This window comes from Syngnathoides biaculeatus, chromosome 1, assembly GCF_019802595.1.
Source record: "Syngnathoides biaculeatus isolate LvHL_M chromosome 1, ASM1980259v1, whole genome shotgun sequence".
NCBI classification, from domain to species: domain Eukaryota; kingdom Metazoa; phylum Chordata; class Actinopteri; order Syngnathiformes; family Syngnathidae; genus Syngnathoides; species Syngnathoides biaculeatus.
This window is the reverse complement of record NC_084640.1, coordinates 4,638,410-4,645,480: the sequence shown is the minus strand read 5'-3', so window position 1 is coordinate 4,645,480 and position 7,071 is coordinate 4,638,410.

The window sequence follows — 7,071 nt, the reverse complement described above, 5'->3', positions numbered from 1 at the left end:
TGAACATCTCAGATCTGTTAGAATTACCACAACAGAATTACCACGAGACATTGATGCATTGGCTAAAAGGGGTGATCAACAACACTGTTCTCATTAAAAGGTATGTTAATACTTCACTGCTTTTTTTTCTGGATATGTTTGATAAGTAGTGTTAAAAAAATTATGTTTTTTTTTTTTTTTATATGAATCGTATTTTGTGCTGACCCAGCCCGTCTGTCAAATTTTAAAAGTTGGTGTGGCGCCCAAGCCAAAATGGTTGTTCACCCTTGGGTTAAGAGATAAGTATGATAACGTCCTATATTGTGTTAAGCTTGTACATAGTGCCTTTATCCGTTTACAGTTCTCGTGATAGAACAGTGTAATGTCAATTGTGCAAGGGGAGCAGTTTAAAGTGATTAATCCTGCAATAATCTATAAAATATACAAAATAAATTAAAAATATATATATACTGTATATATTATTCATACTGATACTGATTGGACCAGCAGGATGTGAGTGAGTGTGCTAAAATGGCACAAGGCAGAAAAATAATAGGTCCGCTGATCAAGAATTTAATGACTTTTTTTTTTTTTTTTTTTTTGCAGCCCCAAACCAGATTGTGATGTAGATACACAGTACTGACTGGATGACTGCTGTGTAGACCTGTCTCAGCAGCTCTTTTGACAGGCCATGCTTCCTCAGAAGCCGCAAGAAGTATATCCTTTGCTGTTTTTTTTTTGAGAATAGATGTTTGTCCCCAAATTTCAGGTCCTCTGAGACTGTAATTCCCAAGGACTTGAAGACCTCGACGGTTGACACAAGACAGCTGGACAGCGTCAGGGGTAGCTGTGGTGAAGGATGCCTCCTGAAGTCCACGTTCATCTCCACAGTCTTTAGAGTATTCAATGCCAGGTTGTGTTGACCACACCAAAGCTCCAGTCTCGCCACTTCCTGTCCATACACAGACTCCTCCCCATCTTTGATGAGGCCGATGACCGTGGTGTCATCCGCGAAGTTCAGGAGTTTGACAGTCGGATGCCACGTGGTGCAGTCATTCGTGTAGAGCAAGAAGAGCATAGGGGAGAGGACACAACCTTGGGGTGCCCCGGTGCTGATAGTGAGCATGGATGACCTGGTGTCCCCAAGCCTCACCTGCTGTGTCCTTCTCATCAGGAAGTTGTAGATCCACTGGGAGAAGGCAGGCAAGATGCTGAGCCGGAGAAGTTTGGAGGAGAGGAGTTCAGGTATGATTGTGTTAAACGCAGAGCTGAAGTCCGCGAAGAGGATCCTCGGTTAGGTCCCCTCACTGTCAAGATGTTCAAAGATGAAGTGCAGACCCATGTTGACGGCATCATCCGCAGACCTGTTAGCTCGATAGGCAAACTGCAGTGGGTCCAGTTGGGGACCTGACCCTCATGAGGTGGCCCAACACAAGGCGTTCAAAGGACTTCATGACCAAAGATGTCAAGGCAACAAGCCTGTAGTCACTAAGACCTGAGACTGCTGCTTTTGGGGGTTTGAAGCAGGTTGGTACTTCACAGAGTTATAGAGACCCGTTGAATATCTTTGTGAAGACAGGAGCAAGTTGGTCTGCGCAGACTTTGATGCAGGATGTGCACACAAAGTTTGGGCCGAACGCTTTTTTGTCTTTTGGTGTTTGAAGCTCTGTCTAACGTCTGTTTCATGGATGTTAAACAGTGTAGTGGAAGGTGGTATGGCTTGTGGTGCGGCTTGGTGGGTCTGTGGTGTGGAAGTGTTGATTTCAAATCTGCAGTAAAAACTATTTAGGTCGTAGGTTAGCCTGCTCTTGTTATCTATCGGGGGAGAACGTCACTTCAAACTGATTTGGAGTCAGTAGCGCCAAGATATTTTTCCAAATTACCTGCATAGATCCTCTTTGCAATGTTAATTTCTTTCGTCAAGTGGTTTCTTGTGCTGAGGGCCCTGTCCCCACTACGAAGTGCAGTCTCTTTAGCCTGGCGGCGTCTAAGTCTGGCTGAAAACCATGGCTTGTTGTTACTGAACGTGCGAAAAGTTTTTGTTGGTACACATATCTCCTCCCGGAAACTGACACACGTGGTAAAAATATTGGTCCATAAATATTGGTCCACTTTTTAACTGATTTTACTAAAGGCTTCGCACATTTAAGTGCTTGCCTGTATGTAGGTATTAAGTACAGCAAGTAGTGATCAGAGGAGCCAATGGGTGTGTGGGGTATTGCACGATATACGTTTTTGAGGGATGTTTAATAATGGTCTAGAGCATGGGTGTTCAATGTGTCTATGGCAGTTTGGGTCGAACGCGGCGGTGTGCCGAAAAGAAAAAAAAAAAGACAGCCGTATTTTTCTGACCTTTAGCTCACCGCACATGTGCAAACAACGACACTTCGTACAGGAAAACATGGTAGTCAGCAAGTTCCCCCCTATTCTAAGCCCTCGCTTAAGAAATCTTATCAAACATGAGTATAGATGCTAGAGTAAAGAAGAACACAAAAACATACCAATTTCATACAGAATGGGAGGCGGACTTATTTTTCACAATGTCATTTTCGAGGTGAGTTTGCCTCATCTGCCAGTGTACTATTGTCATATCAAAGAAGGGAAATGTGAAGCGGCATTTTCGAACTGTTTATGGAAAATACGACGCAGAAATTCTTCAGGTTCTTAAGGTTGCTAACCCTGATATATGTATCTAATACAAAGATATGAAAAATAATCAGGTTTATATAAGGTTACTGACTTTGGTATATGTATGCAATGAAGTGAGATGCTAAGTGGGAAGGCTACGTTTATCAGAGAGATCTTTGCCGCACTGGTGACCCGATCAAATATAATTTTGTTTGGCGACATCTGATGTTCAATTTGAGAGTTGGTTTTATGGCTCAGCTCAACATATGAACCCAAGCCATACAAACCAATTGCTATCAATTCGCTCCATTGCTATTTGTGGCATGGCAACTTACTTGACAGGTCCTCCCCCTCTTAACTGGAGGAAAATAGCTCGCCTCATCTTGATCTGAACTCTCTCCATCCTCAGAACTTAAGACCTCACAATACGTTTCTGAGTCCTGTTCTTTGGGAAGACACACGTTGAAGGCGCTCTGGCAGGCCTATCTTCGATCGCCAGTTCCATCCTTCTCCTTTGACGGTCGCCCGGAAGCCTGTCGCCATCGCAACGTAGGTGTGACGCGGCAGTGAATCTGTTGCCAGCCGCGGCGTGGCCCTGGCTGGGAAGGAGTCGATGGATGCCGTGATGTGAGAATCGGTCAGCAGAGAGTCTGTCGAAACCGCGACGTGAGCATGGCGTGGCAGCGGATCTGTCTCCACTGCCACGTGAGCTCGGCTCGGTAGCGGATCAGTGCCCACTGCAGCGTGAGCTTGCAGTGAATCTGTTAAAACTGCGATGTGGGCGTGGTGAGGTGGCAGATCTGTTCCCACTGCAACGTGCGCTTGGCTCTGTAGCAACCGCGACGTGGGAATAATGCGGCAGTGGATCTGTTGCCACAGTCACGTGAACTTTGCTCGTTAGCGGGTCAGTTGCTACTGTGATGTGAGCGTGACTTGTCCGGTAGTCCGTTGCCACCGCAGCATAGGCGTGAGTCACCATCAAGTCTGTTGCTACCGCAACGTGGGCATAGCTCAGGTGATTCTCTAATCCCTGCCGAACCTGGGCCATGAGGACCGCCAGTTCAGCGCTCTGCCCACATTTCACGGTAGTACACCTCGTGATTTTGGGCCGCCCCTCCCTCTGGGCTGGACGCTTCGCCATCAGCTGTGGGTCTGCTGGTTTGACCGTTGCCGGTGAGGAGTGGGTGGACGGGGATGGTGTCTTTGTTGCCGCGCAGCGGGAGGCTCAAGGGAGTGGGCATCTACTCTGGCTGTCACGCGGAGGATCCAGGTAGATGGGCAAGTGGGTTCCAACAAACGGATTGGAGGACTTGGACCTACCAGGTGAAGTCACTCGGGAGTTGGAAACACAGGGAGGTGAAACAAACTGACTGGGCTTAAAGATAGGGAGAGGAAATTCATAGTCAAAATCTGAATCGTAGTGAGGCAGCTGGTGATATAAATCAAGATCCTCCTCATAGTCCGAAAAAGAATATTAGGTGCCAAGCGGGTCGTGGTCGGGACGTATTCATGGCACGCAGGCGGTGCGTGTAACACTGAAGAAGGGGACAACATCATGGAGCCTACCTGGATAGGACAGGCTTGGTCCTTCGGCAGTCTGTTTACCTCGCGTCGGTTCCGGCGAGGTCCTGTGTTGGCCAGATCGTTCTGTCACGACCCATCGGTACAGAGGGAGGACCCAAATGCAGGACTCCAGAGACGCAAAGGTAGTTCGGGAAAAGTGTTTATTCGGTCCAAAGTCGGGGATGAGGCAGACAGTTAAGTGGGGCAGCGGTAATCAGGCCGTCAGGCGTAGAGAGCAGGTCCGCGGGCAGGCAGGGGTCGGTACACAAAAGATCGATCAGAGAAGGCAGGAGTATCAAAGACGTCAAGCTTACGGGGTCGGTCGGAGGACAGGCGGAGGTCGGTACACCAGTGTTGACGATCAAGAGTACAGGAGTGCAGGAACGGGGCATGAACTCCGACGATCTGGCGAAGACCAGACGCCCCCTAAGTCCTATAAATACAGGGGTTACTCAACGAGGATGAGACGCAGGTGTGCGCCTCCTAATCAGCGCCAGTGTGCTGGGACCCGCCCAGCCAGGGCTGGACCGGCAGGAACATGACACATCTTGGTGAAAGCATAGTGTTAAAGGAACACCTCCCTCTAATGCAAGACACTTTAAGATTCATTCTCTTCTGCATAAAACGTATTTACACATAAAGCTTTGATATCATTCATTATCATTACACAGTAAAGTATTTTTAAATTGTCAAAATACAAAGGGAAAGAAGTAGGGCTGGGTTTTTCTACAACAAAGATTATGAAAGCCAGAAAAGTCTATGACTATAATAAAATGACAGCTCCCCTAAGATGACATACTGTGACACTGATATTGATATTATACTGAGTGGATTTGGTTTAATCCTTAGCGTGTTGCGCCACATATCATCAAAGTCTAATTTTCATCCAGCAGGTTGCTTCCAGTGGGACGGTCTGGAAATTTGAGACAAGTCAGTTTTGACCACCGGCATCCTTGGTTTGACTTTGAAAGGCATTTCTGTTTCAAGATGCAAGCTTTAACATTTGAGCTTTGGAGGATCAAATGTAGTGCAAGTTTTTTTTTTTCCTATGGTTGTTTTTTTTGGAGGAGGGGGGTGTTGTTTTTTGTTGTTGTTGTTGTTTTTTTTTTTTAGTTCTATCTCACTATACAGGTTCACCAAGCAGGCAGTTGGATTGCCCAAGGGTAGTATCAAAACCGACATATTGTGCACTCGACCAATTCAGTAACTGCTATGCAAAATCATTCAGCGGCAAGTATGTGATTGCCGTTCAGGAATATGACAAGCTGAGGGAAGGATTGCACCAGACCTGGAGGTTCATGTCTCTGGGAAGGAATAGCGCTGTGCAGCTCTCATTGGTAGAGCCTCAAAGATCCTGGGGGGTCGCGGGGAGTGCAGTACGGAGGTTTGGTTGGTGGGGGATGGGAAAAATGGGGTTAGAATAGGAAGGGGAACGGGTTAAATAAACATGTTTTTTCATCCATCCATAATATAGTAATTAACCACTTTGAGAGAGAGAGAGAGAGATGGAGTGAGAGAGAAAGTAATTTTGTTGTTTTTATCTTATAACTTTATAACTTCTCAACTGCAAAATAAATTAAATGGCCAATCTTAGAAACTCAAAACAACATTCAGTTTGGAAAAAAACATACTCCGAAGAAAAACAAGATTCAGATATCCTTTACATCTTCCCGACATGAATACAAAAGTAAACTATTTTACTTGACTTGGTATTTTATATCATTTCAAATTATAGACATGACATAGAAATAATTTTGGGTGCAATAGGAAAATAAATGTAATTAAAAAATTATGAATACATTTTATGAGATAATTACCCTGATATGAAATTTATTGCACATAAAAAACATACAAAATGAAAATATTTTTTAAAAACAAGACGTTAATCATATTTTAAATTTTAACTAATGTTTGAAAGGCGGCATGGTGGAGCCACTATACAGAGTTGGCCTCTCAGTTCTGTGAACCAGGGGTCAATCCCGGCTCCGGCTGTATTGAGTTTGCGTGTTCTCCCCGCTCCAGTGTGGGTTTTCTCCTGGCACTCCAGTTTCCTTCCACATCCTAAAAACATGCATTAATTGGACACTCTAAATTGGCCCTAGTTGTGATTGTGAATGTGACTGTTGTCTGTCTCCATGTGTCCTGCGATTAGCTAGTAATCAGTTCAAGGTGTACCCTGCCTTCTGCCCGATGACCCTTGTGAGGATAAGCAGCTCAGAAAATGGATTGAAAAACAACAAGAAAATCGGAACATAAAAGACAGAAAGAAAGGCCACTACTTGCACAAATATGTCTGTGCTAAAAGCATTATTCCTGGTCATGGATCGCATTGGTAAAGCTAAGAAGCTCTCTAGTATTGAGGAAGAACTGATTTTGCCTGCAAAAAAGGACATTTGTAGCAAAAATTTGATGCAGTAAAAAAAGGGTGAAAACATCCAGCTTTTGGCGACCACAATAAGAAGAGTACTGTAAATGACAGAGCAGAGGAAATCGAGGTACAGTTACTTCAGAGGATAGATAACACATCACGGCTATGTATTATGGTGAGTTTAATTTTTCATGCATTCAATATTTATTTTTGAGACAATCGTGAATGTATTTGTCCCATGTATGTTTTATATATATATATATATATATATATATATATATATATATATATATATATATATATATATATATCCATTTCATTTGTCGCTTATCCTCACGAGGGTCATGGGGAGTGCTGCAGCCTATCGCAGCTGTCAACGGGCAGGAGGGAGGGTACACCCTGAACTAGGGGCAATTTAGAGTGTCCAATTAATATTGCATGTTTTTGGTATGTAGGAGGAAACCGGAGTGCCCGAAGAAAACACACACAGGCGGGTCTGGGAGTGAACCCGGGACCTCAGAACTGTGAGGCCA